Here is a 17,592-nt window from a genome sequence, read left to right as displayed (position 1 = left end):
AAAAAGAAGAGAGAGAGAGACAGAGAAAGGAGAGTTTTATAATTTAACCCCAAAAGGGCTTTACATGCACAGTATTGTGCATTTTGTCATTATATGTTTTGAGTAATTAAAAAAAGACAATTTCTTGGGGTGCCTGGGTGGCTCAGTCAGTTCAGCATCTGCCTTAGGCTCGGGTCATAATCCCGGAGACCCAGGATTGAGCACCGCATCAGACTCCCTGTCCTTCTCCCTCTCCCCCTGCCCCTCCCCCACTCATTCTCTCTCACTTGCTCACTCTCTAATATAAATAAATAAAGCCTTTAAAAATAAATAAGATAATTTCTCATTATAAATATTGCGAAGTTCCAATTTAGTTCGGAGCACTTGGAAATTGTGTACTTACAGCTCTCCAAGAAAGATCTCTAAAGTTAATATCAGCAGGGGGACTGTGTTTATCTGTAGTTAAGATGACCACAAAAATTGAGGTAAGATATTAATCATACTCTTTCGACATACAGTAAATTCAGTTAGAGTGTAGTCGAGCATTCAAGAGATTATGTTGGTGAGCTGTAGGCCTAAATATATACTTTTCACGGGAGTCTTCAAAGGATACTAATTATCTGTGTTCAACTGGCTTGGAACCTCCTTTTTACAGTCCTTTCTTTCCCTTTTTCCATCTAAAGCCAAATGAAAAGGGAGATGAAGGAAGTTGCGCACGTTAATCCAGGTTAGTGGCCCTAAAATCAATGAAGGAAATCATTAAGCAAAAAATAAAGTCCTTGGGGGCATACCAGAGGTGCTACTTAAATATATAAATTGAACTAAATAAGAACTTGTGCTTCTGGGCTTACATCTTCACCTAAGGAATGCCCATGTCGATCATCAACATCCTGTTGCCTCTTGTCTGATTCAAGTGTTCTCTCCATCCCTTTGTTTTGTTTTGTTTTTCTTACCTCTTAATGTTTGACTTTTTCAAACCCTATTTTTTTAAAAATATTTTTATTTATTTATTTATTTGACAGACAGAGAGAGTGAGAGAGCACAAGCAAGGGGAGAGGCAGAGGGAGAGGGGGAAGCCGGCTTTCCGCAGAGCGGGGAGCCCGATGCCAGACTCGATCCCAGGACCCTGGGACCATGACCTGAGCCGAAGGCAGACGCTTAACCTACTGAGCCACCCAGGCGCCCCTGTTTGACCTTTTCAAGACCCTGTATGATAAGACATATCACCTCTAATACAGTTGATTCTTGAGCCATGCAGGGATTTAGGGTGCTGACCTCCCACCACAGTCAAAAATCTATGGTATAACTTTGAACTCTCCAAAAACTTAACCCACTAATATCCTACTGTTGACCAGAAGCCTGACTGATAACATAAGCAATTGATTAACACACATTTTGTATGTTATATGTCTTATATCCTGTATTTTTACAATAAAGTAAGTAAGAAAAAAGAAAATGTTATTAAGAAAATCATAAGGAAAAGAAAACACATTTACAGGACCGTACTGTATTTATCAAAAAAGAAAAAAGAAAATCTGGGTCTAAGTGAGCCCGCACAGTTCAAACCCACATTATTTGAGGGTCATCTGTACTTGAACCTTCTTGGTTTCTTCCCCTAAAAGCCTCACAGTGCTTTTCTTGCCTTTTTGGTTTTGCTTCAACTATCGTTACCTACATGTCAGTGCTGTCCTCCTCTTATACTATTTTCCATTTCCCTTTTTCTCATCTGCTGTGACTTTTAACTATATTGCAAACCATGATGCACTTGGATGCAGGTTGTACGGAGAGACCATGTTTACTCTCCCCCATGGGCTGGCTTGAAAGAGGCATTTCCTTATTCTACCATTCCCCTCACTTGCTTAGTTTATTCTGAGCCCAAAACCACAAAGTTGATGAGACACACTCCGGAGAGAAATTTTATAAATTATTACAGTTTTAAAAACCCAAAGTTTCATGTTTGTTTTTTACAGGATAGTGAAAGATAATAAACTTTAAATTAAAGATCATTAAAAAATGATTTCTCTAATTAGGCAAATCTGTGGTGGCTATTCCTGTTAAATACTCTTTGGGTCCCAACTTTAGCAGTATTACATGCGACAGCAAAATGGAGAACGGCTTTTCCACCTGCTTAAGCTGAGAGCCGGAAGAATGCATTTTGTTCGTAGAACTTGTTGTAACTCACTGCCAAAGGGAGAAACTTTGTGGAAGTTTGTCATGGTAAATCAATGTATTTGTCATGGGTTAAATAATGGCAGAAGATACATGAAAACCTGATGCTGATCGCTGAGTTACAAATGACTTGCAGATGTTAAAATGTGTTTCCCAGTAAAAAATAAGACAAAACGCCAGGCTGCCTGGCAAGAAGGGGCCAGACACCTGCCTGAAAACAATGAGAATCAAAATAAGCAGCAACAAGCGAGATATTCCTGAAACTTCCTTCCTAAAAGCTAACAATAGCCCCTTCCATATTCTTTTTTTCACATGAACTACAGATTCCTAGACTGAATGCACATAAAGTGTGTAATTGTAGTTTCTTTCTCAGCACATAGGAGATGTACTTGTTTGTGCAACTTTTATGACATTGTGATTTATAAGGGGCCTGATTCTAATTCTCTCATGTCCATACCAGTGGCAAAGCCTTCCTTCAGAGCAGCCTTGAAGGGCCTAGCGTCAGGCTCCATATGACTAGCGGCTGCCTGTTGGCTCTTCAAGATCATCGTAGAGATTCAGGAGTATTTCCATAACGTGACAAATGGTATTGTGATTGACCCTCTGGTTCTCTTCCACTTTGAGATACAGATCAACTTTTAAGTGGATTTATTTCTCAAAAACAGGCCAAGCAAATTCTTAGGAGGCATCTAGCTTGAGATTAAGGAGGTACAGGTCATCCACTGCAAAAATTAAGTTTATTTCTCAGGTCAAGAGGCAAATACCAATTACCTTCCAGAATAATCAGACCTCTCTGAGACCCAAGTTTCGTATTTATAAGCAAGCCTAATGAATGGATTAGTAAAAGGATTTGCAGACTCCAGGAGCACACACAGGAGAGAAAATGGATTATGAAAATCCACAAGGATTAATCAAATATTCTGAACTTCTTATTTTACTGCGGAATGTTGTAAAGACATCACTATGACATGGTTCAAGATACGTTGTAGTTAGGCTATGTGAATATGTAAGACCAAAACAAAGAATCTTTTTTAAAATCCTTTTAAAATAAATGTAGGAAAATACCAGTGTCAGTAAACTATCCAGAGAAGGAGATTATGGCTAAGCATTACTGTTAAAACAAATAGCCCCTCTCCCCCCCACACACACAAATAATGGAAAGTGTTGTTTCTTTATTCACATGCTTATACCATATTTGTGTTTTGAGAGGATTTCAATTTCCAGTAGCAATTGGTGGGGGATATCTGTAGTTTGGGTTAATGTTTATTCTTCAAAGATTTGTTTGGGTTAAATGTGAGTTAACTGTATTTAAACCTACTTAAAAGATATAATTAAAATAGCTAGGATGTTGAGGCCAAACATTTTTAGAGTCTATTGCTTTGGCCATTTAATTTCATGCAAAAAACCTCACAAAAACCAAAAAACAAAAATGAAGCCCACTTAAATAAACACCTGCTCAAAGAAGAGCCTTGTAGAAAAGATCATGTCTGAAATCAAGTAGAAGTTTTAAAAAAACTACATATGATAAAATGACACATCATTACTCTTGATAAGCCTATAATGAAATAATGAATATTTATACAATACAATGATGAAACAGAATCTAGATAACCACGTGGTCATTTTTACTTCCAGTCTCAATTAATCACAATCATTCTTAGTAAAGCAATTTTCAGGTGAAAATATAAACAGATATAAAAACCGTTAAAATGAAGATATTCATAAATTTATTCATATTCTCATATGGTTCACAATGCATAATAAAAGTGCACATGCAAAAATCAAACCAGCAACTGAAAATGTTCTAGAGAACTGCCTTATTGAAATACTTTTCATTTACCACATTTTCAAAGTTCAGTTAAAGGGTAGGCTGTTTATTTTTTTTATATCATTTCTAAGGAATTCTGTAAATGTCATTTGCTTTTATCAACTTAAAAAATAAGAAAAGCTATGGCTCGTCTGGGATGTTATTTAGACACATTTCCTCAAATCCCATTCTCTAATAGCTATTCAAAATATTTTCATTTTAAGATTATCTGTTTTACATTATTTTTGCATAACGTAAGGCTACAAATCATATTTAAGACACTAAGGTAAGAAAAGATTTTACCTTCTCCTTATGTATAATGATTGGACCATACTTGAAACATTTCTCAAAATAGAACCAAAATGTTTTGGGCAGAGTCCATGCATGAAAATTGGTATTTATTTCATTACAGCAATGTTTTATCTGATGTAGAACATGTAAGCAAAATCACTGTTGTGTGGCCCTTGACTCTATTTTGTTTTTAACTCTTAGCAGAAGATTCCTGAGTTGGCATCCAAGTTAGCAAACACATCACATGAAAACTGTAGAAGCATTCTGACCAACATTTTCAGGAGTCCTATCAACTATGATTTCTACAGAGCAGTGTTATTGGGAAATGTGCTCTTGGAACATGCTTATAGTCTTAAAGAGCTGGCATGGCTCCTGAGGTGACTTCCAGAGTTTATGGCCCAACCTTACAGAAGAGGAAGTCTTGATAAGATTTTGGTATTAGAGGAATAAAGAGCAAAACAGGCTTTTCCTGTGATTAGTCCAATGGAAACATAGGACTATTTTTATTTATTCCATATTATTAACAAAGACTTTAAAAGGCTTTGTGTACTCGAATTCCCCTAGAAACACGGTGAGATTGATAAGAATTTCCATTAGGTTTTATAAATACCGAAGCGGAAGTGGAATGTCTGGCCTAGGGGGTCCACTCACATTTAAAGGATCCTCATGAACTAGAACGGCCCCAGAGATACACGTGCTAACCCAATGGCCACATTCTCACAGGAACACACTGAACAGAAGGAAAGGCAGCTCGAGAGCCATAGGCAGCGGTTTCTCCTGTAATCCGTGCAGTTCCTTGCTGCCTGGAAGGAGACAAATTTGCCCAGAGAAGGGACTGGCTCCTGGAAAGTTGAAGAAATTGAGAGGGGGAAATCCATCATCAGAAAACAGAAGTGCTCCTAGTCCCCACAGCTGGTTAGTTACTAACGACTAATCCTGACCAAGGTGTTAATCAAGGCTCAAACACTGACCTCTCTTAAACCTTTTAATATGACCTTTGTGGAAAAAATGGTCATCAAAGCTCAAGGCAATAAATTAATAACAACAATAACAATATGTGTTGAGAGGCCACCATAGGTCAGAAACTCCACATACTGTCTCCCTTAAATTTCATAATAACCCTACTGTCAGGGAGGAAGACCTTCTTCTGTCCATTCATCCTTCTAGCTGGACTTAGAATCAAATTGATATGAGACAGATTAATGGGAGAAAATCACATTTAACAGGTGGATGTACATATGGAGAGTCCACACAGACAAGATTCCAAAGACAATGAGGCCCAGGAGCTAAGGAGAGGGGTAGGGTCTGAGGACACACAGGGGAGGAAGGCCATTAGCAGGAAGGTGAAAGGAGATGTTTGAAAAACAGAGCTTGCCCTATTATGCAGACAAGTTTCTTAGGTACAGGGGAGTCTCTGTTAATAGGTCTTTTCCTGGTACAGGCTCTCCTTTCCAAAGTAAATTTAGGCAGTTGAGGGTTAAGCAGAGAGCTTTTCCTGCATCCACTGGTTTCGGGTTACCATCCACTGGTTTTTGAGCTAAAGCTCAAAATAATCTTTGTGCCAAAGTGGCCCATCCTGGGGCAGCCCGCCCTGGACTCCTACACTACTAACTAGGAATTATTCTTAAATGTTCCAGGTTAAGGTTTAGAGAGGTAAGGAATTTGTCCAAGGTCACACAGCTCATAAGTGGCAAATCTGGGATTTGGACTTAGGGCTGATGCCAAATCCAATGTTCATTTGACTTCACTACACTATTCCATGATGAACTTTCAGAATATATGTGACAGAAGATGGGGGAGACATTTTTTCATAAAGGGATCCTCTTAGTACCCCTTTGTTCCCCTCACGTAAATGAGAGCCTACCTACACAGCTGTGGGGCCCAATTTCTTACAAGTGTTAGTCTATTTTCATATTGCTTTACCAAATCCAAGTACAGGTGGTTAAACCATATGTGACCTGGATCCTATCCTTGGATAAAAACAACTTTATAAATCACCACTAGAATCGGGTGAGAATTTATGTCACTCAAGTTGCCCCGAACAGAGAATTTCATTTTGGGGATCAATTTGGTAATGCAGGGACTTGCTGCACTACAATAGCTCTGTAAGTCCTCTGACCCGGATTGGCTATGATCAGGAAGCCATTTATGGCTTTTCCCCTCACAGTATAGTGTATGAGAGACTCCCCATAGGAGATGAGCTTTGTCTCATTACTGCATTGTATGAGCTTCTGTTCCCTTCATTGTCTATTCTGCTCCACTACCCCCACAATCTTCTTGTGTACTTGCTGGGTAATACTCTTGTGTGTCCATTAATTCATCCAACGAATATTTATTTTCTAATAAGTACTTGACACGAGGGATACAGGCAATGATGAAGACTTCGTTCTGCCCTGAGTTCTTATCTTACTCCTGACCAACTTGGATGGTCAAAATCTGACATAGAGCCCGTTTACACATAACTAGCTTTATAGGTTCCCATGAGTCATAGGCTTGGATGTGGGTTTAGATGTGTGAATTGATTAAGGGTTAGTGGTCATTTCCAAAGCTGTAAAGTGCTATAGGAAAAAACAGTCTTCTTATTGCAAGAAAGGCCAGTCTCTCTTGAAGAGTGGTTTCTTCTAAACATCTGGGCTTAGATGATTAAAGAACTTCTCTAATCTTGATAAATTGTTGCTTGGTCCTGGATATTCTATACATGGGTTTGATAACATCTTTTTATCTGACAGTAGAAGGGCTTCTGATCCAGAATGGCTTCAATTCACATGGTGGATGATTTTCTCTGGAAAATGAAGAAAGGTGATCTGCTTGGTTTCCTTTGATGCTTTTGGACAAAACAGATGATTATCCTGGGTCCATGATTCACAGGTATGAGAGGCTTTCCTTTGTAGTGAGGAGTTTCTTCCAGTGTCTTCCCTGGAATGAAGTTTTATCTTGTAGTTCCATCTCTAATTTGAAATTCCTTGTGAATGAAATGAATAAATCCATGGCTCCTGAACTGTATGATCTTCTTGGCTACTTCAATATTGAAATTAATTCTTGAGTAAGATCTCTCAGATGACAATTTGCATTAATTATGATCATATCTGAAATTCTTGTCTTGACCATTCACTAAAGTCTAATTATTCCCATTTTTGTATTCAACTTAAAACAGAAGGAAATGAGATCATAGATATGAAGATTTGCATAGAAGGTATTTGGACCAGATAAATTATTTTTAAAATGATGTTTTTTTTTTTAGCAGTATAATTCCTTCTTCCAATAATATTAAAAATCGGTATATAAAACACATAATAGAAATGTTTTTATTGAAATGGAGAACAGAGGGGTGCCTGGGTGGCTCAGTCAGGTAATGTCTGCCTTTGGCTCAGGTCATGATCCTGGGGTCCTGGGATGGAGCCCCATGTCAGGTTTCCTGCTCAGAAGGAAGCCTGCTTCTCCCTCTACCTCTGCGCCTTCCCCCGCTCATGCTCTCTCTCTCTCAAATAAGTAAATAAAATCTTTAAAAGAAAAGAAATGGAGAACAGATCTTTCTTCCATTGGTCCCTGTTTTCTTTCCCTCATCTATGTTTCCTCCCTCATCATGTGAGACACCTAGCAGGGCATGTATGGACATCCACAAGTAGAGTTTGAAAATCACAGCGCTAGCCTATCTACCTCTATAACTGGTTTTAGCTCTAAAATTAATGCACTGATTCCTAGGTCTGCACAGCCTTTTTACAATCATGTTTTTCCAATTCTGCTATTTCAAGATATTTGGAATGTGGGTTTTTGTACAGATTATAATTACCATGCCCTACACAATGTTAGCTGTTCTTTCGTGGTACCATGTTATGTGTCCTGTCCCCTGACCTGTCCCAATAAGATTTTATCTTTCGTAGAACCAAGCATAGAATTAGATACATCATATATTTTTTTCGACTTATAGATACTTGGACCCTTACAGTTGAAATGCTTGTAAAGTCTAGGAGGGCAAAAACCATGTCTGTCTCCCTCACCTTTGGAGTCCCAATGGCATAGTAGGTGCTCAATAAATGTTCATTAAAAGAATAAAATTAGTTTACATTAATGTACCAAAAATGTTCATTGTACCTAGCTATTTTTCTAATGTATGTCACTTTATGCTTTGATATTTTCATCTGCAAAACAGTGTCTAGTCCACGAGTTTACTGGAGGAGATTAAATGTGAGTGATGCATGGCATTTGGCACAAAGTAGGTGTTTAGTCAATATTTGTAAATAAGTGAAGAAAGCTACCTTTTACATAGGCTAAGTGTTTGAATTTACTGATTTAGTCATTTGCTTTGTTATCTTAATGTGGTAGAGTTGTTCTGTTTTCTTTTACCTAGAAACCAAAATAATCAGAAAATAGTAAGAAATTTGCCTTTTACATGATTTTAAGTGTTATGAGGGTTTCTTGGGATAACTTTTATTTGTTGAGCTTTGCAGAGATTATAAAATAAAGTATTTTACAATGGAAATAGCCTTTTTGATTTAATTCACCAATAACTCAGAAGCAGCTGCAGGCAATCTTCTTATGTTCCAAAAAGAAAAAAAAAAAATTCTGGCCTCAAAAGAAGCAAGGAAAATTTTAACCCCAAAAGATAATGTTTTGAAAAGTTTCAATAGAGTGAGACTTGGAGTTACAATAGAAATTTCATAGAAACCTAACTACAGCTTACATTAAAGTGAATAACATAGTGTATACTGTGGTACCCAACTTAATTTACTCTGTAATTGTATGAGACAGAGAACAGGATACAAACAAAAAGAACAGTGATGCCTTTTTAAAATGAACAGCTGGTAAGAGAATATTGACAAAGGGTATTTGTCAGCAAAACCTAGAAGTGGGACCTATATGTATCTAGTTCTTTCCTCTATTCCTTTACAAGGTATTCATTTAAAAGGAATTTGCTATTCTCTCATGTAGTTGACTTGTCAGATGGTACAATTACAGTTATTTCGCAGAGTCGATTTTCTGTTACATAATCACATAGACTTGTGTCTAATGCAACAGAAAATTGCCTGTGTGGAATAACTTTCAGGTGTTGGTTGACTCCAGGGGTTTTGAGTTTGCTTTTCGGTCACAAAGTTTTACTTTGGTTCAAATCTCAACCAGAAGTCTTCTGTCCCAGCACCACTCGGAGAAGCAGTCTACACAGCTGTTCAAAGAGTCGGCATTACGGTCAATTATAAAGCTGGGGTGGCATTACCCGTTCTGCCACTTACCTGTCATTTATTTGTGCGCACATCTCCAGCTGCTAATGCACGTCGTGAAGAGACAAAGCTGAGTTCATTGTTTACTGAGGTGAGGAAGAACACCACCTTTGAAGGGCTCTATCTGATAGGGTTTGGGAAGGAAAAGGGCAAGATTGGATGTTACTGAGAATCTGAAGTTTGGTTTAGAATGCTTTTTTCAAAGCTGGTCCTTGAGAAGAAGCGGGAAAGACCACAACACAACAGTCCAGAATTAGTGAAAATCATGAAATGAACATTTCAAGATCAAGAACTCAAAGGATCTTATGGCACAAACCGTCGATACTTGCCATTGAAGGGGTAATAGATCTTGTTGGTAAATTCCTGAAATGAACCACCCAACCCCTTGCCTGACAAGAGACGCCTCGGAAGAGTCAAGTAGTGCTAACTCTACCCTGTTGATAAACTTCTTGAAAATAGGCATCATGCTTCTACAGTGGTCTGTGCCACCGAACCAAACACACTGTGTGAACTCAAGGAGGAGCTGTTGAACAGAATGGGCTCCCCTCCCCCACCCCTCCCCCACTCTATTCACAGACAGAGGGTAGAGCGGCAGCTTAGAAGATGCCGTGTTTCCAAGGACACGCTTGAGCTGTATCTGCTTGACATTTAAACAATTTAGTCAAATTCAATCTAAAATCGAATCAGTCCAGATGTCTTTAATTGGGGAGACAATGCCTAAGCCTTCTAACAATATGGCTTTGGGAAACATGCCTTCAAGACTGTTTTCCTTCTTTCAGTCAACTAAAATAGCCGGGAGTTGGGGGAGGGGCATTAAAGTTAACACCAAGTACAGAAGACTCAGGTTGTCCTGCCCAGAAACGGGCCTCACAGTGGGATCTTGGGAATTTCGGCAAGAGTCAAATTGACTGCCCCTTGGACTTATTTGCAAAAGATGTCCTGTCATTGCACATTCTCCTTGAAAGTCACATCCCTGGCTGGGCCATGGTGTGAGCAGGATTGAGTTGTTCCCCTCATTAGAATCTCAAATGTCCTGGGCGAAGAAAAGAGCCATTGTGTCCAGCACACCTTGGTGCTATCTGGTCTCTGTTCATGTCTGCCTATTTATTTCTCATGCTTTCTTTTTCTTTTTTTGAGGTTCCTTGGTATTATTCCAGCTCTTAATAGGCTACCTTTTGATGTTTTCCCAAACAAAGCATCCTTTGTGTCAACTGTCAAATACTTACATTTGACTTTGCTTTTTGGACAAATATGAAGAGGCTGTTTGAAATTTTTTTTCATTCTTTTCATTATTTTAAAACAGCAATTAAGACACCAACCAGAACTCTCTTGTGCTCTATTGGAAACAAACCCATCATATTCAGCCTTCCCTATAATTGAATTATTGAAGCTTGATGTCATTTTGGTTTCCATGCAAGGACAACCCCTTAAGAGCAATTTCATCATTTCTTAGGCCTGATAACCAGTCCTAGTGCCAATTCTCCAAGGTACCTGAGATCAAATCTTACAAGGCCATAATTTCATTTTCCTTATCTGTATTATATCATTTCTTGCCACATAACTGCTCTTAACATTGTGTGTATTGTCTTTATTATATCTGTGAGTGAAGTTAATAAAACTTATGCCATTTAAAATTCTTGGAAGATTTCAAAATCATTTTTATAAAATAATTTGAGCATGCCTAGTGGAGTTGACCTGGCTCTTCCAAATGATACTGTAATCATGCCGTTCCAAAACATAACATTAGTTCTTTACATGTTTCTTGTTAATTAGTTTGTCTTGTGATCTAATGTGTTACTTGCTCTATACATTTCTGTAAATCTAAGACTACCAACACCATGTTCTTTACATATTTTCTGTATGAACCCTTTGAAAGAGTCCTCAGAGTTGAAAAATCAGTCTGTTTTCTTCTAGATAACCAATTTTCATTATAATGGAAAAATACCAATTATTTTAATTGTACTGTTCCTCCGATGGAATCACCAATCAGTGGCTCTGGAAGTGGTCTGACCTTCTTGGCTGCCTGTTGAAATAACAGTCCTATTATTACAGAGAAGAACAGAATCTGGGCTATCATTTTAACTCAATCTAAAAGGCAGAAAAATGTTCTACAAATTATTGTCACAGAATGGAAGAAGATTGTACTGCCTTGTGACTAGTTTCCAGGAAACCAAGATGCACATCTGTTCCTGAAGACTTGCCCTTTAACTTTCACTGAGCGCTCAGGAGCCCTTTGGAAGGGACAGGGGCAGGACCCTCGCATTATGCACAAGCTGCCTCTGTAATCTGTCACTGTATTAGCATTCAGGGGAGCCAATTAAGTGACGGTTGAGCTATGGCAAATTATTGAATGAACTCTGCTATAGCCACAAGTGTTTTATGAATTGAATTCAGGCAATATGTTGTGATCCGAGTTTGTGAAGGATGAGCTCTTCCCTGTCTTCAAACTAATTGTTTAAGTGCAGAATTAATAACTTGTGGGACATTCAGTGCCTTGCAAATCAAATCACAGCACTCCATCTCTATTTGAGATTTAATGAAAAATTCTATCCCTTTCTGCCAATGCACTCAACTTCCAACAGTTTTCACATATCACAAATGAACCTTTTTTATTTCTGGAACAAATCTGTTTCAAATATTTTTCAGACTTGTCTTCTGACAAAAAGAAATTTCTCTGTGATTTTCAGTGGAAGAGTAATATTCCAACTGAGTAGAAGTCTTTCTGTTATATAAGAAGAGGTCTCTCACCACTTTCTGAAATGCAGAGTCAAGTGCTAGTTCTCCAGATATCACCAATACCATGTTAAAAGGACAAAGCTGAGTTTATTGCTGGGGAGAGAGAACACCACCGCCACAGATCTTCGATAGCTTCTTGGAGTGGGAGAGACAAGGTTGGATTTTCCTGAGATTTTTGAGTTTGGTTTTGTCAGGGAGGAAAAACTTCTCTATGCTCTTCAGTTTAGAAATAGAGGTATGCAAATTAAACTGATAAAAGATAGATTAGCGAGTAAAAAGACAGATTTTTATTCACATAAGTATGTAGGAGTTCAAAAAAATTTGGACTTCAAAAGGTGATTAGAATTTGGGGCTTATATAACCATCTTAATAGGGGACAAGGAAGGAGAGAAAAGGTGCTTACAGGCAAACAAATATCTATTAGGAGAGAAAAATGAGCCCTTAGGGGAACAGATGTGAGATATGATAGTTTTGTGACTGTCTATCTAGGTGATTTCTTATACTAGCACCAATTTCTGATTTCTTGTGTCCAGTGATAAGAGTCAATCTCTTAGTTGCAAAACTCCCAGGGAAGGGATTTATGACAGTTGAATTATTTGGGGAGGCTCTGCTTTTAGACAGATAAGGAGAGTTCAGGAAAAACAAAACAAAACAAAACTCTCTACAGTGGTATATTCTGGATCCCATCAGGCTTAAGGTAGGTCTTTCTTGGAGGGAGCGGCAAAAGGAGATGCGGGATGATTGCCTAAAGCTCGTGATGTTTAGGGTTAATGGGTAACACAAGGAGAGGAGTTTTAGGCAAAAGTTTTAAACTTGGTATGAAAACTATACTTTCTGTAGAAGAACTGCCAAGTCCTGTAAATTGTTCCTATAGTGGACAAACGTATTATGTGCCTGGGAAAGGGTATCCCAGAATAGTGAAGTTATGCTAATGAATACAATGAAATATCAAACTGAGGCTAATGTGGACTGTAGGCTGCACTGGAGTAGATGGCTTCAGTTCTCATCAGCGGGCACACTGGACTCCTGCTATTTCTTTGGCTTACAAAACAGCTGGTGTAGCCTTTTTGTCTGCCTGCCTTTGGCAAGACCCTTTCAATCGGTATTAATTGCTTTTGATAATAATTCCATTTATACTTTGAAAAAGTTGACCTTTCGTCTCTTTATTCTGCTTTGGAAATGTTCTGACATCCAGACCACTGAAGCTACTTTTTACACCAAACCTTAATGATTCTATCAAGATGCATCACATAAAATATAAAAACACCTCAACGTGTGCGGTCTCACTGATCTGGGACTCTGTCACTTTCAGTTATGTCACTTGGTGGGTACCCCAGAAATATTTGAATAATTTCCATTTCGTGTATTTCTAAAGCCCAAGAGCCTTTCCCTTTCCAGTTTATAAAACTTCTAACCATATTAACATTCCATCAGAAGAACTCTAATGAGGTACAGTCCTCTGGAAAGAGTAGAGAAGAACAGGCTGGACATGGCTGGCTCACAGGACCCAGGCCAAATTCTGAAAGAAGGAAGTCTGATTCTAGCAAACTAAAGTATGTCCTTCTCCCTCCTCTGACTTCTCCCATCTGTTGCTTGATCCGTGTTATCCTTCGTCTCCCCAAGCTCTTTCAACCTGAGGCCAGATTTAGATCTGCACTTCTCAGCTTGATTTTAGCTCCTTCAGAAGCAAAATTAACTTGTCCCCAACTTCCATGATTCAGGATTTTGCTCGAGGATAACAGTTACTAATAAGTTAGTGGGCTATCCCTCCAAGAGAATACATTCATACTGTGTTGGGGGGAAAAAAAAGCCCATTTTCCCTCTTGTGTTTCTCCTTTACTCTCATACGACCACCATACACTTAGAGCGCCTTGACACCATGTCTGGGGCACGTCGCCAAGCAACTTTGTGCCACCAGGGTGTCCTACAATTTAACTCAGTTCTGACACTAAATGCCTTGAGATACTATCAGATCCCACAGGTTAAGGGCTCAGGCCCACTTCAGGTGCCAATTGCAAATAGTAGGTCCCCAGATTCCCTGCAACTCTGTCCGCTTGGCTACAAATAAGAGATTCCCACAACCCCCGCCGTGAGTTCCAGTAATTTACTAGAGCACCTGACAGAACTCAGGGAAACACTCACTTAAGTTTACCAGTTTATTAAAAGGCATGCTAAAGGTTACAGACGAGCAGCCAGATGAAGAGAAACGTAGGGCAGGGTCTGCTGGGCAGGCAAAATGCAAGAGTTTCTGTCCCTGTGGAGTTGGGGTACACCATCCTCCTGCTACATGGATGTGTTCACCAACCTGGAAACTCCTAAAACCCCATACCATTCAGATTTCACGGAGGCTTCCTCATGTAGGGTATGATCAATGACTAACTCCTTTCTCCCCTCTCTGGAGAATGGGTAGGGCTGAAAATTCCAAGCTTCTAATCATGGCTTGGCCTCTCTGGTGACCTGCCCCCACCCAGGAGCCATCCAAGATCCCACCCAGAGTTGCCTCATTAGAACAAAAGACAGTCCTATCCCCCAGGAAATGCTAAGGGATTTAGGGGCTCTGTGTCAGGAATTAGCGTCAAAGAGCAAAGAACAGAAGGTGTGCCTAGTGCTCTTATCACTTAGGAAATAACAGGGGTTTTAGAGCTCTGTGCCAGGAAGCGGGGGCAGAGGTCAATATATATATTTTCTATTATCTCACATATATGGAAACAAACACCCTCAGTATCCTCATCATAAGGGACAGAAGCTCTCAGAGCCCTGAGCTGGAGCTAAGGTAAGTGCAAGCAGGACCGCTATATACAGGTGTAGACATTCTGCACTGCACAACATAAATTGAGTGGTACCCCACAAGAGTTGCACAGAGACTCTGTCCCAAACAACCTTTTGGTGGTCCCTCAAATGACGTGGTACAGATGCTACCATGTAGCCTTGAATTCACCATAAAAAGAACACATGCTTTGCTTTTCTGCTAGTGATGCTGGATGCAAACCTACTGATTTCCACTCCCTTTGTCACTTTGAAAGATAACTGGCTGGGTTTTAGGGCTCCGAACCAAAATCTTCTCTATGCAATGCTCATATGAGGGAGAAGGAACTTTTCATCTCATATTATCTGTTATCTTCCATTATGAATAATATACTTTATATGTCGCAATTAATATGAATTGTGAGTAGGCAAGAGAGGCTTATCAAAATTCTATGTAGAATGGGAAATTATGTGTGATTTCAAAAAGCTATAACATATATAGCTTTTTATATTTTGGGAAACTTATTTTCGGCAACATAATGTGAAGAGAGCAAAGGTTGACAAAATCTTCCCTGAGGGTGATGGATAGAGGTGATTCTCAGGCAGGTGGGATGTTACTTCTTCAGAGAACATATTGGAAACCCTCATAGGAGAAAAAGACAGCACTTTTTTTTTTAACAAAAGGGCTTACAGAAGAAACACTCTGTAAACTCTCATGGGTAAATAACCTCCAGTAGGACTAGATCTCATATTTGCAAACATGTCAAGATTCTATCAGAACATAGTAATAAATAATAGGAAAGAAAGCAGACTTGCAATCAGACAGACGTTTGACCCTACCATTCTTCAGCTGTGTGATCTTGGACAAATAATTTAACCTTTCTGAGACTCAGTTTTATCATATTAAACTGGGATTAATTAGTCTTCATTATCTCAGAGGGAAAATGCTAGAAAACACGATGCATGGAAAAAGCAAATCCCAGAAAGCACTCACTAGATGGTAGCTATTATTTTGACGGCCATCCTGAACATTCTAAACCATCTTTTGATTTCATAACTGTTACCCAAACTGTTCCCATTCTAAAAGAAATCGGAGATGCTGAATCTGTCTTATGTGTTTAAGTATTTTAATTTGAAATGCAAGGGACATTTGCCTATATCCATGGTGAGAGAAAAATGACCAGGGGCTTAGCCTTCCACCAACCCAGCCAAAAGAGACAAGTAAGAATCTCTGGGCCTCCAGGACCCCCTCATGGTCTTTGTAGGCCAGAGAACAAATTTCTGGAGAGAGAAATTACTGGAAACCCTGGAGTAGAGAAAAATCACTGGGCAGAAGAACCAACAGGGTGCAGTTAAGACCATACTCAAGGTGCTGCTTGCAGAACACAGCTCTGAGGGGTGCCTGGGTGGCTCAGTCGGTTAAGCGTCTGCCTTCAGCTCAGGTCATGATCCCAGGGTCCTGGGGTCAAGCCCTGCATCGGGCTCCCTGCTCAGCGGGGAGCCTGCTTCTCCGTCTTTCTCTGCTGCTCCCCCTGCTTCTGTTCTATCCCTCTCTCTCTCACAAATAAATAATAAAATCTTAAAAAAAAAAAAAAAAAAAACACAGCTCTGGATTCTTTTCCAAATCCAGATAAAAGGGAGAGATACTAAGCCAGCTCAGGCTCTATCTAGTTGACTCACAACGCCCACCCGTATTCAAAGACAGCCAAAAATCTGGGTATTTTGGCACCGTAAAGATAAAATACTCATTTTTAAATTGAATATTTCATATTTTTATTTGGATGTGTGACAGCGTGTACTTATTTATTTATGTATGCCTTACCTAATTCCCCAAAGGGTTTGAGATGGCAGCATCATAAAGACAGCCTTAGGTTATAATTTGCTCTAAAAAACCTCCAGCACAAGCCTTACAAAAACAGGGTTTGGAGAGGCGGAGATGTGGGCTTATGTAAACATAATGGCATTAATTTAAGTAGTAAACTAAAATAATAAACAATATATTAGGCGTAAAATTGTATCTGCAATTGTATCTTAAAGTACCAGCATAAAAACAATAATTTTAACCAGATGAGAACACTCTTCATTATAATAAACTTAATCTGTAAGCCTATCTGCATGATTCTCCATGTTTGATACCAACACAATTTCCAAAGTGAGCTTCCTAAAAACTGAGGTTATTGCCACACTACTCGGGTCAAATTTGGCCAGAACAAAAACTCAGTGGGTCCTTCGTAGGAAGAGAAAGAACACATTTTATGCCATGATAGGACTAAGGCTTTGCTCATTCATACAGACAACCATAAAAGGAAATCACCGACTAAGAGACAGCAGCCGCAGCAGAGACGGCAACCATGTCCTGCCCGGTCCCCACAGTCCAGGAGCTTTAAATACACGGACTGTGGGGGGTGCCTGGGTGGCTCAGTCGGTGAAGCGTCTGCCTTCTGCAGAGGCCCTGATCTCAGGGTCCTGGGGTTGAGCCCTATGTCCAGCTCCCTGCTCTGCGGGAAGTCTGCTTCTCCCTCTGCCCTCCCCTCTGTGTTCTCTCTCGCTCTGTCTCTCTCTAATAAATAAGTAAAATCTTCTAAAAAAGTTAAAAATAAATAAATAAATAAATACACAGACTACGGTGGCACCAAACGAGGGTCTGCC

This window comes from Eumetopias jubatus, unplaced genomic scaffold, assembly GCF_037043125.1.
Source record: "Eumetopias jubatus isolate StellerSeaLion01/CBP00866 unplaced genomic scaffold, mEumJub1_p1.0 scaffold_8, whole genome shotgun sequence".
Lineage (NCBI taxonomy): Eukaryota > Metazoa > Chordata > Mammalia > Carnivora > Otariidae > Eumetopias > Eumetopias jubatus.
Note: the sequence above shows the minus strand (reverse complement) of the source record.